This window comes from Pangasianodon hypophthalmus, chromosome 19 (assembly GCF_027358585.1).
Source record: "Pangasianodon hypophthalmus isolate fPanHyp1 chromosome 19, fPanHyp1.pri, whole genome shotgun sequence".
Classification (NCBI taxonomy): domain Eukaryota; kingdom Metazoa; phylum Chordata; class Actinopteri; order Siluriformes; family Pangasiidae; genus Pangasianodon; species Pangasianodon hypophthalmus.
The window spans coordinates 4,267,427-4,287,811 of NC_069728.1; the positions used below are offsets into that span (position 1 = coordinate 4,267,427).

At 39.7% G+C, this 20,385-nt stretch overlaps 2 non-coding genes across 2 annotated transcripts; both read right to left on the reverse strand.

Annotated features, from left to right (window-relative positions):
• Nucleotides 1–5,011: 5,011 nt before the first annotated feature.
• Nucleotides 5,012–5,083, reverse strand: trnad-guc (transfer RNA aspartic acid (anticodon GUC)). Its single transcript has one exon. It is a non-coding gene; the product is annotated as a tRNA-Asp (tRNA).
• A 6,267-nt stretch (nt 5,084–11,350) lies between these two features.
• trnad-guc (transfer RNA aspartic acid (anticodon GUC)) lies at nt 11,351–11,422 on the reverse strand. The gene has a single exon. It is a non-coding gene; the product is annotated as a tRNA-Asp (tRNA).
• Between the last annotated feature and the right edge of the window lie 8,963 nt (nt 11,423–20,385).

Below are 20,385 nucleotides of genomic sequence, written 5' to 3' on the forward strand. Positions count from 1 at the left end.
AGTAGCACATGTATTGTATTACACAGCTGAAATAAACAGTAGGGTTGCTGAAGCTGGCCAGCATACTTTGATTTAAAAAGGATTTGACCACTGTTATTTCTGGAGAGACAGAAAGAGAACACACATGCAGAGAGGAATGGAGAAGTGATATTTAACAGTTACCTAGATGCTACATTAGCAGACGCAGAAATTGCTTATAAGCCAAATCTGTGGAGACATGCAGCTCTGACCCAAAACAGTTGTCTGTAATTTGCTTTATTTTCACCACATTTTCTTTGTTACAGATGTCCTAAGTTTAAAACTGGTGATCTAAATGTAAATATGCCTGCATTGCCTATAATTTGACGGAGCATGACCGCTGAAAACTTGGGCAAAGCAGTAGGATGTAGGCTAATACAAATGTATGGTGAGTCTTTTACTGCTATGGATACTTTAAAATCTACTACACACTATAATATAACCTAATAATAAATCAGTGCCTAGAGATACTAAGATTTATAGTAATAAGAGCAATATTAAGAAGATTACACAAAATCACAAAGAATGGAGTGTTTAGAATAAAGAAATAAAAGTGGATCTCTTCAGCTGGGACTGGGGCTTTAGTCAAGATAGAGGGAATCATGGATAGCTCCAAATGTCAATCTGTTTTGTCACAAAACCTGCAGGCCTCTGTTAGATATCTGAAGCTGAAGAAAAATTTCACCTTCCAGCAATGATAACAACCCAAAGCACAAATCCAGGTCAATAAAGATGCAGATTGACGTTTTGGAATTGCCTAGTCAGGACCCAGATCTAAATCCTATCAAAAACCTGTGGACTGACTTGAAGAGGGCTGTGCACAGGAGATCTCCTTGCAAGCTGATATATCTGGGGCATTTTTGCAAGAAAGAGAGGAATAAACTTGCCAAATCAAGAAGTGCTGAGTTGGTAGACTTTTACCCAAAAAGACTGAGTGCTGTATTAAATGGTGTTTTAGCAAAGTATTAGTTAAGGGGTGTGCACACTTACACAACCATGTTATTGTACATTAACAGGGGTGTTTAGATTTTTTATATATATATATATCCACTGTATGACTCAGATGCTCTTAATGTACACTCACTGAACACTTCATTAGAAACACCATACTAATCCTGGATAGGGCCTTGCTTTGCTCTCAAAATAGCCTCAATTCTTCATGGCATGGATTCCGCAAGATGTTAGAAACATTCCTTTGAGATTCTGGTCCGTGTTGACATGATTGCATCACACAATTCCTGCAGATTTTTCAGGTGCACTTTCATGCTGCGACTCTCCCGTTCTACCACATCCCAAAGGTATTCTACTGGATTCAGACCCAGTGCCTGGGAAGGCCACTGAAGAACACTGAACTCACAGTCATGTTCATGAAACCAGTTTGAGACGACTTTTGCTTTGTGACATGGTGCATGATAATGCTGGAAGCAGCCATTAGAAGATGGGTAAACTGTGGCCATGAAGGGCTACCTCCACCAGCCTGGACTGTTGACAAAAGGCGGGTTGGGTCCATGGATTCATGCTGTTGGTGCCAAATTCTTACCCCACCATCTACGTGCCTCAGCAGAAATCGAGATTCATCAGACCAAGCTATGTTTTTCCGGTCTTCTACTGTCCAGTTTTGGTGAGCCTGTGCCCACTGCAGCCTCAGCTTTCTGCTCTTGGCTGACAGAAATGAAACCCGACGTGGTCTTCTGCTGTTGTAGCCCATCCACCTCAAGGTTTGATGCGTTGTGCATTCTGAGGTGCTTTTCTGCTCACTACAATCGTACAGAGTGATTATCTGACTTACTGTAGCCTTTCTGTCAGCTCGAATCAGTCTGTCCATTCTCCAGTGACCTCTCATCAACAAGGTGTTTGTGTCCGCAGAACTGCTGCTCACTGGATGTTTTTTCTTTATTGCACCATTCTGACTAAACTCTAGAGACTGTTGTGTGTGAAAATCCCAGGACATTATAGAAGTTATAGAAATACTCAAACCAGCCCGTCTGGCACCAACAGATCATGGCACAGTCAAAATCACTGAGATCACATTTTTCTCCCATTCTGAAGGTTGATGTGAACATTGCCCGAAGCTTCTGGCCTGTATCTGCATGATTTTATGCATTGCGCTTCTGCTACATGATTGGCTGTATAGACAGTTGCATGAATGAGTAGGTGTTCATGTGTTCCTAATAAAGTGCTCATAATAAATTGTATATGCTCCATTATTTCCTGATGCACTAAAGATTAGTGCATGTATTCATGCACAGAGTTTGATCCTGAGCCTTGGTTACTCTCTGTGTAGAGTTTGACTTTCCCCTGCTTCTTATTTAAGTATTCGGTGTTCAACAAGCCATTTATCCATTTACATACAGTCAAAATTTATTTATGAATCAAAATTTATTTTCATAACTAGTTTTTGCTTAAAAGAAGTATTCTTTGAGTTAAAATCTAATTGTTTCCATAAACAAGTAGTTTTCGAAACAGCCAGCAAAGGCTTGGCCAATTTGAAAATAAAGCCTCCTGGATGAAGCTCCCACATTAATCTGGTTAAAAAGATATCAAATCTGTGTATAGTTTGTTCAGGAATAATGGAAAGAATCTGTGTGAATCTAAGCCACATTCATAGAGTTTATCTTGGCTTGATTCGTAATATTGCTGTTGGTCAGCAGCAGGAGTCAAAGGTCAATCACATGTCAAGCTGAGTCACGCAGTGCTGCAGATGATTCACTGATGATTCTTAGATTCTTCTCAAAACAGAATGATCAAATACCAGACACAAATACTTAGTTTTAATAGCAGCTAATTGGAAAGTCAGTGCCATTATTTATCTCTCAAAGTAGTATAGTACAGAGAGAGGCTCCAATATTTTAGAAAGGTATATGTCAAAAAAAAAACATTTTGGGATTGTAAACTGAAGGATGAATGCCATGGGGAAATATACGAGGATGAAGAGGTGGAATGATGTATATGTGACACAAGTAAGGTCAGGAGGGTTCACCATTGAGCTTAACGAGGAAGTGGTGGAGGGGCAGGAAACAGAATACACATCCACAGACAGGAAATCCATCTTTTCTAGCAGGCAACAAACACTTCAGGGGTCTCTACCTATAAAACATGGACAAACATGCACACACACCAGAGGTAGTGGTTAAAGAGGGGAATCAGTCCGTCCCTGCCCCCCTTCACGTACACAACAGGGCTATCTTATTAGTATTTCCTGTTGTAAATCATCTCCGCATTAAAATTCTTTAAACTGCCAATGTAAAACCAGGCAAAGACAGAGCTGAAATAATGACAGAAATTATGCAGTTTAAACACCATTATACACCAAAATTATACCAGGCCAAAAAGTATGGAATGAAATCAGAGTGGGCAGAACGTGAAATTCAATTTGTAATTTTTTTTCATTTATTTATTTATTTTTTTAAATTGATGTTTTTGAAAATTCAGGTAATTAAAATTCATGTTTTAAAAAAAAAACAGGTAGGAAAAAAAATTAAATGATCTAAACCCATAATAATGTGGTTTGGACCAGCAGTGTTGAAGTGGTATTGTATTGAGTCCAACGTGCCAAAGCTCGGTTTGCTTGTGTGTGTGTGTGTGTGTGTGTGTGTGTTTGTGTTTATTTAATTTTAAAACTATAAATTTTTTAATTAATTTTTAAGTAAAGTTTAAAAACCAGAATAAAGTATAAAACCAGAAGTAGTGTGGTTTGGCCCAATGTACCATGGCAGTGTTTTAAAGTAGGCTAAGAATTTTTTTTCTCATTTAAATTATAAAGTAAACCTGAAGCAGTGTGGTTTATATTTGACAGAAAAAACATTGTTTAATTTAAACATTTTACCTATAGAGAGTGTGAGAACTTGATATGAAGTTCATTTTGTGCCAAAAGTTTCAAATAAAATGATAAAAAACCACAAGCAAAATATCAATTTTCAAAATGTAAAAAAATATTTTGAAATTGCAAGCAATGAGAATCAGATCACAGTGAATTCTTCAAAACGATTCACACTCTCATTTGCTTAATTTTATTTTATTTTTTTTCTATTTGTGGATTTTTCTGATACAGTAAAAAAGGATATAAAGAGTGGATGCAGAGACAACCTCTTGCAAGTGAAAATAAGGTATTGTACTCCTAAGTCGATACTACTGTATCATATAAAAATGACCAAGCCAGGGAGGTTATTTTTTAGGGATGAAACAGAGCAGTTGAAACAAGAAATTGCAGTGCTAAAAGCACAGAAAGAGTCACTTCTCTGAAAAAGACAACAGCAGATCTTCACCATGCTCAAATGCCTTCAAATATGTTATGAATAAACTTACAACTAGTGATCCACACAGTGGTAATGATTACAAAAGCTATATGGCCAAAAGTATATGGACACCTGACACATATATGTTCATACCCATATGTGTTTGTTGAAAATCCCATTTCAAACCCACTGGCATTAATATGGAGTTTGCTGCTGTAACAGCCTCCACTCTTCTGGGAAGGCTTTCCACTAGATTTTGGAGTGTCTCTGTGGGGATTTGTGATCATTCAGCTACAAGAGCATTAGTGAGATCAGACACTGATGTTGGTGAGGAGGTCTGGGGTTCAGTCGGTGTTCCAGTTCATCCCAAAGGTGTTCAGTGGGGTTGAGGTCAGGGCTCTGTGCAGGACACTCGAGTTCTTCCACTCCAACCTTCACACACCATGTCTTCATGGAGCTCGCTTTGTGCACAGGGGCATTGACATGCTGGAACAGGTTTGGGCCTCTTAGTTCCAGTGAAGGGAAACTGTAAAGCTACAACATACAGAGACATTCTATACAATTGTGTGTTTCAGACTTTGTGGCAACAGTTTGGAGAAGAAACACATATGGGTGTGATGGACAGGTGTCCACATACATATAGTGCCTATATAGGCCATATAGTGTATATTGGGCATATCATCCTATTTATTGATGTATAAATGTGTTGTGATGATGAGTTGTAGTAGAGCTAGAGTAAGGTGAGAAAAGCAGCGTTTCTCCCCGTCGGGGAATCGAACCCCGGTCTTCCGCGTGACAGGCGGAGATACTGTCCACTATACTAACGAGGAGTTGCCCTAAACCCCTACCAAGTGCACTTCCAAGTCCACTACAGTTAAGTATTGTAACAATACCAAGTAGAAAACTTTGAATACAGCTGCTCTAATTTGTCTAAGTGTTATGACAGTGAGGCAAAGAAATTAAATGTGAGGAAAGAAGTAACCATAGATTAGAAAATACAAATGTACAAATTACATGTTCACACTAAACCCTATTAACTTTACTTTATTATGAGATTCCTCTGTGTGTAATTGTGACTAGCAATGTAATTTGCTATGTTACTTATTATTATTTACACTACTCCACCTGCTATAATTAGGCTAATGAGAAAATTAGATATTGAATTTTGAAACGTTTTGATAAAACGTTTTGGTGAGCCTGTGCACACTGCAGCTTCAGCTTTCTGTTCTTCACAGAAGTGGAACGCAATGTGGTCTTCTGATATTGGAGCTGAATATTACAAATTTATCATGTCTATTGTTTGTTCAGTAGTCAAACACAAAGTAAAATAAGGTCTTTTGGCAAAAAGTGAGCACATCACACAATTAGATTAGATTAGATTTGACCAGATGTGTATCTTTTCAATAGTTGTAGAATTGAATGTTAGGTCGTCTTTAACATGAAATTTATCTAGTCATTCTTAAAGAATCGATTACCCTATTTTTAACTTTACAGAACATTATGCATAGCTATGTAAATGCTTTATGTATTTATTTATGTCAGTTGTTCATATCTATGGGTACTACTCAGGCTATGAAGCAAGCTATTTTTTTCCCTGGGAGAATCAAAGTGTCCTTCAGGAGAGGCCCATCGGGTCATTTATGTCGGGACCCATCTGAAGAGGCGAGAAGGATTAAAGACAATACTTCTTTGCAAGACAAGTTAACACCTCAAAGAGAAGATGTGGTCAGGAACAATGCCCGTTCTGTTGTATTACAGAGGGGAGGGGATATTTGAGACAAGCAAGAAGTGTTAGGAGAATACATTCTTTAGTTTGGGAAGTACAAAGGGAAGTCCTTCCGGTGGCTATTGGAGAATGATATTGGCTACTCTTTGTACTTGTCCAGTAAGGTTGAGGAGGAAGAACGGGCTGGACAGTTCAACCCAGAGGGTCCTTGCAAGGATAGCCTCCTTTCCTTTCTTGAATACTCAAGAAGCTTTAAGGAAATTGAGGATCTCCGGCGATACCTTTCAGAGAGGCCAGACCCAGTACCAGTTTTGTCAGAGGATGACAATGTTGTTGGATTTGGGGCACGAGCACAAGACACCTGGAGGAAGATCTGGAATACCAGAGCTGATGGGTATGCTGCCTTTATAATGGGGAAGAGCGGTGTTCCAGGAAGTAAAATGTACCGCTTACAGCAATATCTTTTAAAGCAGCAAAGACAGGTGACCACAGCCCCTTCTGCTACACCTTCACCCTCACCATCAACTCCCTCTGCACCTTCCACTTCATGCCTTTCCTCTGATCATCCAGGTGAGTAAACAACATTTATATCTGTTTCTACTGATCCCTACAGTCTACTGATACATTTGTTTCATTTCACAGTAATGGAGGAGGATGAGGAACTGGAGAAGATGATGCTGAGTCTGTCTCCACCCAAATGTCCTACACAGCAGAGTAAGTGAACCAAGAGGCTGCATGAACGTCATGTCTGTTATGTCCAGTATTATCTAGTTCAACCTGTTTATGGCACATTAAATTGCACATACTAGAGTGATACTAATCAAATGATATTGTATATTTCAGGGTCACCCACAGCCACTGCGTGTCCAGTCTTCTCTGCAGCAGGAGGTTATTTTCCACATCAGTTTTGGAGGCTTATCCTATTACCCTCAGTTTTTTCCTCCATAACTGTTTTTAATACATTTGTTTATTGTTTTGGCAGTGTTCTTGCCTGTTCTAAAAATTGCGTTCTTTTGTTCTGCTAACTAATGGTAAAGGTTGAACATACCGGTGATTGCACTTCATGAATTGTATGCATGCTATTTAATATGTGTGTAGTATCTCCTCAAAATTGTGCTTTACCTGTTTTTTTTTTAAGAGTACACTTTCAAATTAGGATCAATTGGTGATAATTTTAAGTGTTTAAATAGTCAGTACATCTCAATCATATAAGTGAACATTATAAGAACTTGCTTTAATGGAATGTTTAAATAAATATTCTATAAGTTCTAACTGACAGAAAAGACAGGTAAAGATGTCTCATACATGTCATTTACATGAATGTTTTGTTAATTTTTAACTTGTTGGTCCATGCAGTTCTGCCACAGCCACCATCAAGACCACATGCTGTCTGCCATCCTCACACACCACCACCTCCTGTGCCTAGCACTTCCTCTCAGTGCAAATCCCCTGCATCACTGCCCCGAGTACCACCACCAGCTGTGCAGTCAGTACCCGCAGCACCTCTACCAGCTGCTCAGTCAGTACCTGCACCAGTGCCCTCCACACAGACAGGAGTCCCTGTGTCCAGTGACATGCAAGATATTAGCCGCTGGAACTGCTCCTGCCATCAAAAAATCTGGATGAAAACAGAGATGGAAGCCCTGGGGCTCTGGCCAGGATCACGACCGGTGAGACAGCCCATGAACATGGTTTCCTTGTGGCGTTATCCTCCTCAGCCTGAGCTTGTAGAAACCAACACAGGCCTGCCATCACCAAAATACTTTCAGCTCCATCCCTTCTTTATCTGGAAACCGGAGCACAGTATAATGCAAAGGCTAAGAAACAACTACATCCTGCCTTGTCTCTACAGCTGTCCAAACCCTCAGGTTGTTTCCTCTGGTGTGGGAAGGCCCAGAGTGATTCTTGGTACCAGAGGGCAATATTACATCCTTTCCTCTCGACTGTGCTGTAAAGCATGCAAAAAATACTGGTTCTGATAAACCCCAGTGGCTAGACATGCTGCCAAAGTGGTTCTGTAACATCTTGCCAGCCTTCCTCACCCATAAGAAGGCCATCTGTAAAACAGTGATGGATGAACTGTGGCGCTCTGGTAAATCACCTAATGATATGGCCAACCAGCTGTCTGAGGTGCTTCACCTGAAGTACGAAAGAGCCCACCTAGCCTACCTGCTCAGCATGCAGAATATCAGGGATGCTGATGGACAGATGACCATCACTGGGGCACTGAGGAAGGATGACACACCAGCACTGTTTGGGGGTTATGAGGACACTGATGGGTGGCATGGGGTGTCTGTGACTGCACACTATCTGGTGGAGTGCCTTCTTCAAGAATATCAGAGGCAGGAGGCAGCTCTCACTCAGGTCCTACAAGTCACTTTTGGACAGGTGTTCAGGTCTGATCACACACGCAAAGTTGCTATGCACAGCATCCTATGCTGTGATGAATGAGAACTGGATGATCCTGTCCTGGGTGATGCTGCAGTCTGAGAGTGAGCAGTCATTAGAGTCAATGTACTGTGGGCTGGCCAGTCGCTATAGTGCTGCTGGTATCCCCAAGGCCAAGTACCAGTGGGTGGACAGGTATGAATCATCACATCACATCACACATCACATCAAGTAGTGTAAGCGAAGGTAATGAATATATTTAACTGAAATTTTTTATTTCCCTTTCATGTACTCAGGGACTGCTGTGCTGCTTTCAGAGTCATGGACCCAGCACCTTATGAGCACCTGCAATGGGATGCCTGGAGGACCACTGAAGCTATCGTGGCAGAGGTTACTGCAGGGAACCTCAGGAATTTATGTGCCTCTTGCCTGAAGTATAATGAGGACATCATTGTAAAGCTGGACTTATTTCACTGCATGCGGCGGTTCACCAGGGAGTGTGTGTCAGAGCACCATCCTCTGTATAGCTCCTTCTGCCATTTTACCTTCTCTGTAGCGGATCAGAGTGACCTGGAGAAACTGAAAAATGCATACAGATTCTGTGGTATTGAGCCTGCTAATCCCCCCAAGCAGCATATCAGAGAGCACTGCAGGACAAAAGTTCCACATCCCAGAGAGCTGGTCCAGAGGGTGGAAGAGGTGCTTCAACATTTCCATCTAGCAAAGGATCCCAACAACATCCTCCTTTTTAAACCCTCAATGCTAAAGGTGTGGTGGATTCAGCGTGTACACATCCTTAGGGGCTGCCTGAGTGACCCTGAGGTGGAGGAAGGAATCCTCTACAGACATGGGGGGATGTTACAGCTCAATCATGTAAAGGGTGAAGGAGCTGCTGTGCCCATTTGGATCCCTGTCAGAGGCACCTCACAGCAGGAGGGGTTTCATTTCCACCAAGCTCAGTGGGTAACAGGCAATCGTGTCTCTCCTGAACTGTTCCAGGCACAGGGAATGACTGGGGTGGCACGCTGGAATTATCAGAGGCTGGTGGACCTGAAGCAGCCGGGGGTCGTCCTACCTGCAGTGTTTGACCCTGTGTTACTGATGGAGTTAAACAGGGCCTGTGTGAGTGACAGGGCAGCCCAAATATCCAGCCTTGCATATCTCCAGCAGGGACACAGGGGAGAAGTTTGGCCTACAGTATGTGGAGCCAGGCTGTCGACCAGTGCCTCTTGACAAACATAAGTGCAAGAAGTCCGCCCTAGGAGATGTGGAGGTTGAAGAGGAGTCTTCATCTGGCTTTGAGTCCTCAATTCCATCTAAGGTACTCCTTTACATTTAGTTTTTATTTGATAATATAGAAAAAGATTTGTATGACTTCATAACTGATAACTAATTTTGCTCAATTTCAGGAATGGTTAGATGATTCCTCTTCTGCTGAGACCCCTCTTGCTGCAGAGCCAGAAACCACCCCACAGAGTGTCTTGTTTCACCGATTTTCCACTCCAAGTCCTGTGACAGTAAAGGAACAAAGGTCTGAGGAATTTCTGTCAGATGCAGGTAATTACATTATTAATACTAATGTGTGTAACCTGTCTGTCTCATATATGCATACAAAGGCTCAAACACTTTAGTAATTTTGTGAATCTCCTTTAGAACTGCTCAGGACACCACCACTGCCTATAGCTGCTTCTCCCCATGCAGCTCGCACTGGACCCATTAAGACAGGTGGTCGAGTCTTTGTCTTGGACCACAATAGATGGTCGGACCCAATGAGAAATGCCATCGATGGTCTCCTGGCCAAGCACCATGGGAGCAAGGATCTCCTTAAAAGGGTGGATGCTGATTATGCTGCTATGGTACACAGTGCACTGACCCCAACAGCCTTCTGCACTCAACCACGAAACAGCACATAAGCAGGTACATAAAACACCTTGCTAAAAAAAAAAACACAAATGCCTCTCTCAACACCAGCCCAGAAAAGCTCCTAGAGACACAACAGTTATGGAAGCATCTTCAATCAGGCAGCGAAACCATCAGTGTCCCAGTGACAATACTGCCACCTGCTCCGTTCAATCCACCTGCGACTGACCTCCGCGTGACAGGCGGAGATACTGTCCACTATACTAACGAGGAGTTGCCCTAAACCACTACCAAGTGCACTTCCAAGTCCACTGCAGTTAAGTATTGTAACAATACCATGGAGAAATACATCTGAATACATCTGCTCTAATTTATGTAGGGGTTATGACACTGAGACAAAGAAATTAAATCATTCAGCTGGTTAGATATGAGGAAAGAAGTAACCATAGACAAGAAAATACAAATTACATGTTCACACTAAATCCACCATTTTCAGGTTATTAAAATGTTACACTCCTAGCAGACGTGAGTGTAATCATACATGTAAATTACTGATTAAATTGATGAATTGATGAAATTGGAAACATTTGATCATATGCAGGTCTGAATGAAACGTTTTGAACGGAATGAATAATCAGAATGAGCTTTATTGCCAGGAACATGAGGAACATTGAGTTGTTAATGGCTCAGTGTGACGAATATTTGAAAAATACAGAAGAACATGAGAATATTGAATGGTTTGTTTGGGAATATTAGGCTTAAATACAACTCTTCAGCGAAAATAAAACACTTCTCAGAGTCTTGGGGTCTTGATGCCAAAAAATAGACTTTATTGTCCATATAAAAGCAACAAAGCCAAGTTAGTCTGCAGAGTAACTGATGAATATGATCTCAATACAACCTTTTATACATTTTCAAATGTATCACTCTCCAGGCAGAGTTTTCTCTTTACACCAACAGCTAGTATCTGTCGGCTGGCAGATTACATGATTATGATTATTCCTTAGTGTCCCCAGACTTTTGACCATATAGTGTATATTTGGAGTATCATCCTATTGATGTGTAAATGTGTTGTGATGATGAGTTGTAGTAGAGCTAGAGTAAGGTGAGAAAAGTAGTGTTTCTCCCCGTCGGGGAATCGAACCCCGGTCTTCCGCGTGACAGGCGGAGATACTGTCCACTATACTAACGAGGAGTTGCTCTAAACCACTACCAAGTGCACTTTTTTACTTTTGGCCACATAGTGTACATTATGTTTCTACTCTATTATAAGTAATATCGGCAATTCACGTATGGTAAAGCCTAACTAATATGTTTTTGTTCATAAATACACTTTACCCTTTTACTTATTGCAAAGGTCCTTTTAACATTCAACGAATAGAAATTCCATATTGTCAGTATTATACCTAATCATTTAGTTTTGATTATTGCAGACTTTATAGACAGTTAATTAAAATCTAATTCTATCAGTGATGTCTGAATTACTCTTTAATGTAAATCATGTAAATTTTTTAGTGACTGTTTTTTTAAATTCACTCAGTAGAACACACATCACCCAAACAATCACCTTAATAAATTAAGAATAAAACTATTAATAAAATAAATCAATAAAACAAATCAGACAATGTGTGTGTATAACTTAATTTTGTAAAGTGATACACACTTCTGTCAATGATTGAATGATTTTTTTGTTGTTGTTGTTGTTCCTGTACACATCACCTACATTCTTTGCTGGGATTCTGTTAAAAGATTAAATAAATAAATAAATAAGTGCACTATCCTGCAGGGATAAATTGGCCATTTTAATGAGCTTCATCCAGGATAAAGAATCAAACTTTATATTTGCATAATATCCACAATATCATGATTGTAGTTTTCTGTACATAAATTCTTGATAATAATGAAGACATTCATTACACCTGTCACTACAGACATGAAATGTAGGAGAATAAAATGATCACAGGAGTGGTGTAAGATTGTTTATTGTCCAGCAGAGGTCTGTATAGAGCTGAGTGTCAAATACTTCAATGCTCTAAATCACAGATTCCCAACCCTGGTCCTGGAGTTACACACATTTTAGTGTATTTCCTGCTTTAACACACCCACTTCAGCTCAGGAAGGGCTGTTAATTAGCTGATTAATTGATTCAGGTGTGTTGGGAGCAGGGAAAACACTAACATGTACAGGACAGGGGGTTCTCCATGACCGGGTTTGGGAACCTGTGCTCTAAATCATATTCACTTCAAATGTGTTACTGTCTCAAAAGCTGTGCTCTGCCCATTACTCCTATTTATTATTATTAATTCTTTTTAAGCAAAAAAGTAGATTAGAGTAATACATTCCATTAACAAAACTCAAACACATTTTTAAAGATGCAATGAGGCAAAATATATTAAATAGAAGAAGAAAACATCACTGGGATTATTAACTAACTTTTAATCATAAGTGGCAGTACAGACTGGCTAGTAAGCAGGAATGGGCCTTTTTTCCATGCGCGTTTTGCACGTGCAGAAAATCCACAGCCACTTCAAGGACAGCGGCGACACGCAGCACATGTGGCAGGGCATCCAGGCCATGTGACAGTGATGCCGCTCTTCCAGAAGCGCTGAACAACTTCTACGCTCCGTCTGAGGTGCAGAATGTCTCACTGACATCTTCAACATCTCCCTGAGCAACGCCATCATTCCAACGTGCTACAAGGCCTCCACAATCGTCCTCGTGCCGAAGAAGTCTTCAGTGTCCTGCCTCAACGACTACCGTCCCGTCGCACTCACACCCATCCTCATGAAGTGCTTCAAGAGGCTCGTCATGAGGCACATCAAGACCCTGCTACCCCCTCATTGGACTCCCTGCAGTTTGCGTATCGTCACTCAACAGCCACCACCCTCCATCTGGCCCTCACCCATCTGAACAAAAAGGACACTTGCATTCAAATGCTGTTCATGGACTTCAGTTCAGCATTCAACACAATCATTCCTCAGCACCTGATTGGAAAGTTAAGCCTGCTGGGCCTGAACACCTCCCTCTGCAACTGGATCCTAGACTTCCTGATTGGGAGACCTCAGTCAGTCGGGATCTGGAGCAGCATCTCCAACACCACCACACTGAGCACTGGGGCCCTGCAGGGCTGTGTGCTCAGTCCACTGCTGTTCACTCTGCTGACTCACGGCTGTGCAGCAACGTGCGGCTCAAATCACATCAAGTTCGCCAATGACACTATCGTACTGGGTCTCATCAGCAAGAATGACGAGTCAGCATACGCAGAGGAGGTGCAGTTTGGAAATCGCACCATTTCAGATCATGAGGACAGCTGAGAAGGTCGTTGGGGTCTCTCTTCCCTCCATCACAGACACTTACACCATACGCTACATCTGCAAAGCCACCAGGATTGTGGATGTCCCCACGCACCCTTCATACAAACTCTTCACCCTCCTGCCATCTGGCAAAAGATACTGAAGCATTCGGCCCTCACGGCCAGACTGTGCAACAGTTCCTTCCCCCAAGCCATCAGACTCCCCAGTATTCAAAGACTGGCCTGACAACACACACACACACTCAACTGAACACCCTATCCATTCCACTATCTCTGCAATTTTTTCCACATTTCTTTCTTAAATTGCTGCTGAAACACTGTAAACAAAATACTGTATTGACCACCTGCATTTAGCTGCTAATTAGTATGTCATATTTACATTTACAACATTTATTATTACTGGTCAGCACTGCACTGTCCTTTACTGTGCCCATTGTGCTGTTTAGTAATTGTTGCACTATTGCACACATGCACTTTATGTATGTATGTCTTTGTAGTCTTTAGTTAGTTCTGTGTAGTCTTTAGTTAGTGCTGTCTAGTCTTTAGTTAGCTCTGTGTAGTTGTTAGCTCTGTGTAGTCTCATGTTGCTCTGTGAAGTCCTTAGTTCTGTCTAGTCTTTAGTTAGTGCTGTCTAGTCTTTAGTTAGTGCTGTCTAGTCTTTAGTTAGCTCTGTCTAGTCTTTAGTTAGTGCTGCCTAGTCTTTAGTTAGTGCTGTCTAGTCTTTAGTTAGCTCTGTGTAGTCGTTAGTCCACTTCCAAGTCCACTACAGTTAAGTATTGTAACACCAAAATAAGTACGGAAGTAAACATAGACGAGAAAATATTTCAGTGAAGCTGAGTTGGAGGTGTGCGCATGTGACCTGTGCCTCTGATTCACATTTACATCACATGTCCACACTAAACTCTATTAACTATAGAGTGCTGCAGGAATGAGTCCTAAAACCCGGAAATGGGTTAGCATTTTTCACTTCCGGTTCCATCGTCCCGAAGTCAGTGGGGTTTTGGGTAAATGCCTGGAATAAGGTTTATGGTTAACACAAGCTCAAGATATTTTCACGTTTTATTCTACGACATAAAATTCACCAGTAAAACCCCACTCGTGATTTTTAAGCTTTTACGTGTTTTGAAAAAGGCGGTTGCTAACAAACGGCTAAATGGGACTACAGAGGTTGTCGGGGACATTAAACGTCATCAAGCCGAACAGGAAAACTCATCTACTACAGCCTCGTACAATATGTAAAAGCCCTGTCAAAAATTAAAAATAAAAAAAGCTGGGTTTTTTTTTTTTGTTCGTTTGTTTGTTTTGTTTGTTTGGTTGGTTGGTTGGTTTTTTAAATAAAGATTGAAAGAGTTGTCGGAAGTTTAGTGTTGGTGACGTTGAAGTCATGCGACCGTGGTGTAGTTCGTTTGTAACCTCACTTTAGCTTTTTACGTCTGCTTCAAAATTCATACAAGTTGTGTTCATTTGTGAAAATTATCTTGATGAACAAAACATGTAAGAATCATAAACTTTTGTTGGTCACAGAGCTTATTTTCTGCAATAATCCAAAAGCCAGTGGAAAAATCCTATTGGCTTTTTGTCGAGGGAAGCAGGGTGATGCTCTTTTTTTTTTGCACTCTGTGGGGTCGGGAGGGCATAGTATGGAGCGGTTAATGATAGGGTTGCCAGATTTAGCTAGTTTAAAACCACTCCACAGCCATGAAGATCTTGTTTTCTACCAAATAATAGGAATTAAATCTAATAAAGTGCAGATTGGGTAGGCACAGTGGCTTACTGGTTAGTATGCTTGCCTCGCACCTCCACGGTTAGGGGTTTGACTCCTGCCTCCACCCTGTGTGTGTGGAGTCTGCAGGTTCTCCCCATGTTTTGGGGGTTTCCTCTGGGTACTCCAGTTTCCTCCTCCAGTCCAAAGACATGCGTTATAGGCTGATTGGCATTTCTAAATTGTCTGTAGTATGTGTGCGATTGTGCCTTGTGATGGGTTTTCACCCTGTTCAGGGTATCCCTCACCTTGTGCCCCAAGTCCCCTAGGTCCTGCAGGATAGGCTCCAGGGTCCCTGTGACCCTGTGCAGGATAAGCAGTACAGAAAATGAATGGATCAAAGTGCAGACTGTGTGTCTGTGATGTAAGATATATTGCAAAATTTGGGAGAGGGAAGAGGAGATTACGTAGTCTGTTGGAAATGTGTGTGCACCACGGTGACCTTCCCATACAAAAATTAGGAAAAAAGTCTCCCTTTTCCAAGGCCACAATTATTTTTATTATTATTATTTTTCAAGTTTCAAGTCTTTTGTGTTCATTTTGGCCTACTCTATAAAGCTGAACAAAGTTATGTCTAAAACCTCTCAAAATGAGCTGCTAGAATGTATCCTGGATGACTATGTTGTCAACTCTCAGTTGTCTGGTGTGATAGCCTCTTTACTTAATTTGGTTTGAGGCTATGTAGTTATTAATACTGTCCTGCCCCACCAAAATTATGATCACAAGCCTCTGCTGTTACAACACCTCAGTTTTGAGGGTGTGGTCTCTACACCTCCTCATAATATGCATTTAAATTGGACTTTCCTTTTTCCTTTTTCTAGTTTTGTCTTGAATTTGTCTTGAAGTTAATACAAAAACTACCTGATTGTGGTATGATTACACTCATGTCTGGTCAGAGTGCAGCGTAACATTTTATAATGTTCTGCTCAGCTAGCATTAGTTCGCAGGTGCAAGCATAAAGTAAAAAATTATTCCAAAAAAAGGCCAAAGCACTAACCAGAGACCCCAAATAACCAGGATGCATATGTAACTATAAAAAATTAATGAAATTAAAAAAAAAGAGAGAAAGAGATTCTAATATAGAATACGATATACAGTAGTTTCAGTGAGACTTTAGAAATATCCTCATTGGCCATTTTATTATACACACCTACCATATACTGTAGGTCATTTTGTAGGTATACAGTTACTAACTATAATCCATCTCTTTCCATACAGTTTGTCAGTTCCCCTTTACCTCTTTATTAATGAAAAAGAACCAGATATTGGTGGATCATTCTCAGCCCAGCAGTGACCCATGGTAGTGTGTGTGTAACATTATGTCTGAATTCATTACTATTTGTACTACATGATTAAAAAAATATTTTGGACAGGACTGAGGAATAGGCTTCATTTAATATTAGTACTTATTATTTAATAATAATATTATTCTTAAAAAGTTCTTTAGTTTAACTGGTTGGTTCCTAACTGTCTTCTTATTTCCTTGCAGCATACACTAGACTGTTTATGTACACTCAAACACACTTCAAATACAGTGTAGTTTGATGAAACTCTGTGCATGTGGACCTAAAACTAGCACTCTTCTCTGCTCAAGCCTCAAATGTGACAACATGGCTTTGCCAAGGTGATTGTGAGAGATCATATAAGTGTATGTTGTTGCAGGTGCAAAATTGCTTATTAATTGTAGCTATCCAAATGACCGGCTGCTAAATTTCAGGCCTAATGAGGTGTGTGGTGATGGATGACATGTCATCCAGATTATAGATGAAGGGGGAAGGGGAAGGTGGTGCCCTTGTAAAATGCTGGAAACATTAGGGAAGTATCCAAAAAAAGGTCTGATAGAAAAAAGAGGTCTGATTAGTAAAAATCTGCTTTGATTCAGTATTGTGCATTACAGATTTTTGTTGAGAATAGCATCAACTAGAGGAAACACTGAACTGAAACTTTAACATCCTTTAAAGGACAGACAGAAAATAGCCCCATGATGTGAAATATTCTCAATAAATCATCTACCACAATGCTGTAATGTATTAACTTACAATCATAAAATGTAATGTAGCTTATAATTATATAGGTGTCTGTGTCAAATTGAAGTTAAATTAACTATGGGTGTAGCTATTTAGCAAATTTTGTACAAATGTCCCTAAAATAAACCAAAAAAGCATGGACACTATAGTGTTGATGTAAAAAATACACAAATCACAAAAATTCTTAATGGAAATGCATATTCCCCAAATCATTGAGTAATATGTTAAGGGTAATATTATTACCTTCCATGACCCTTAAGAGCATATTTTGTTTAATGAAAAATGGACAGCGTATTAAAATTAATTAAACATGACAGCCACACACCTGTATGCATTTTATATCAAAGTACACACACAGTAGTGAATGGGCCGGTGTTTGCTTAATCCATCATTCAACCTTTACTCCAGCAAACAAAGGTTAAACTGCAAACTGAGCTAACAGATCAATAACACAGGCTCTGAGCAGCTTTACGCTGTTTGATGCTCAAATAAGATCTTCATAATGAGATGAGTGGCTTAGTTTATGATTAACTTCTAATCAAAACTATAAGGTTTCAGACATGTTAGCATTACCTGGGTTAGACTGGGCTTTGTGATAAAACAAGTCCTGTGAGTCACGCCCAATTCCTTGTGTTTTTTTTATTTTTTTTTAAACTGAAGTTGGTTCCTTATTTGAATGTACTGTTCCACCTTAAATGACTGCAGATATGACACTCATTAGTCTTATTTAATCTGTGTGGTGTGTATTGAATCAGCCAATTGGCCAATTGGGAAGTTTTCGCCATTAAATAGATCATATTATATTGTATAAAATGCTTAATTTTCTTTAATGTCAATGTTTTCATTGACGTGTTTAGCTTTGTGTTTGAGGTTTAAAACATTTTGGACCACCAAAATCTCAGCATAATCTGAAACAAAGGGATTTCCTAAAAAATACTGGATAATTTATCTGAAACTTGACCCAAAGTTTATCCTAAAGAGTTGTATTTAAGCCTAATATTCCCAAACAAACCATTCAATATTCTCATGTTCTTCCATATTTTCAAATATTCATCACACTGAGCCATTAACAACTCAGTGTTCCTTATTCATTCCAAGTTGTGTATGATCAAAACGTTTCATTCAGATCTGCATATGATCAAATGTTTCCAGTTTCATCAATTCATCAATTTAATCATTAATGTACATGTATGATTACACTCACATCTGATAGGAGTGTAACATTTTAATAACCTGAAAATGGTGGATTTGCAGTTAAATAATCAAATTCAATATCAATTTTCTCATTAGCCTAATTATAGCAAGTGGAGAAGTATAAGTAATAATAAGTAACATAGCAAATTACATTGCTAGTCACAATTACACACACAGAGGAACCTCATAATAAAGCAAATTTAATAGGGTTTAGTGTGAACATGTAATTTGTATTTTGTTTTTGTATTTTTTCGTCTATGTTTACTTCTTTCCTCACATTTAATTGTTTGACTGCACGAATACTCAGCTAAAGTCCAGTTCTACCATTTGTGGCTGTAGAAGGATCTGGAACAGTTCTCTGGAGTTCTTTGATAAGAAATGAACATTTCTGAGTATCCGCAATTTTTTCTGCATTGTGGATTTAGCTGAAATGCACAGTGCATAATACAGGATATTGCGTGCTTAGTCCTGCAGTTTAGATACAACACTTCCTTTCGAATCCAGGTAAAGCAGGCATGTTTTGAATATTTTACATCAACCAGGTGCATCTGTATACATACATATGTGTCACAAGAGGACTCAAGACTGATATATTGTAAGCTGTTTTGGTTCCTGGTGGCTTTGCTTTGTTTTGAATATTCTGAGTTGCAAGGCGTGATTTTCCCATTTTTGAACACTGAAATATTTTTGAATAACTGACAGCGATGAGGCGTATTTTATCTTTCTATAAGTGAGATTTTCCATGAGGTGCATGGTGCATTGGACGAAACCCACCAAGTTATTGGTTTAATTGTAAACATACTTGGAATGTTTGATTTACTCAGTGGCCTGCACACTGACCTCTAACGTGTATTTTGTGCAATCATGAAATTTGCCCTTTCTTTGACAGTAAGAGTTAATTGTTTTTTGTTACAGAGAATTATTCAAAATTATTTAAATGTCAGAACGTAAAATTTGTTGACTTGGTCAGTTTTCTCTGCAATGATGTCAGTCCAGTCACCCATAAGAATCCAAAAGCCAGATCTTCTCTGGGTATTCTGGTATCCAGTTCAGCTCTGGATATGGAAAACAGAAAATGCAATGCAACTTCCTATCATTTCTTGTCATCAAGAGGTAATACATCATCATTAACTTCTTCCTGACCATTATCATCATTATCGTCTTGACCTTCATTATCACAGTCATCATACTGTAATCACTTCTTGCTTTCATAGATTTTTTTTTTCTGCACTTTGGAGGCTACTGAACAATAGGGAAAATGCCTTGGAGAAATTACATGTGCCCTCTATGCTCTGATATCCAACACATGCTGGTTATAACCAGTCTCTGCATCCATCACACTGAAAATTGGGTTTATTGTGGTCATTAACTGTTAACTAACCATCATACTTTTTATGCTGGATAAACTGAGTAATCTGTGATGTGACAAAGTCTAAAGTCTAAACAACCAATGTTGGCTCTGCAAAAGTATCTACCATTTGCTCCACATTCTCCTCATGGGCAGAAAATATTGTATTTACTGATGCTACATCATTTTATTTTCTTAGAGTATTTTATGTTTTAGAACTGATGAATGAATGTAGATTTGTCTGTTGATTTTTGCTAGGTGAAACTATCAGAATGTCATTCTACGGATGTTATGAACACAAAAATGGACTAATAATGGAAAATTAGACATTTTAAATAATGTATTATGATCCTTTTAAGGGTGAAGAAAAAAAAATGGGTTAGACTGCAGAGACAAATTATCCCATAGTGATATTCTTTCAGATTGTGATGAGATTTTGGAGGTCCCAGATGTTTTAACCTCTCAACTAGTGGTCTCAGTGGTCTCTCAAACATTGTCCTATATAGGATAATTA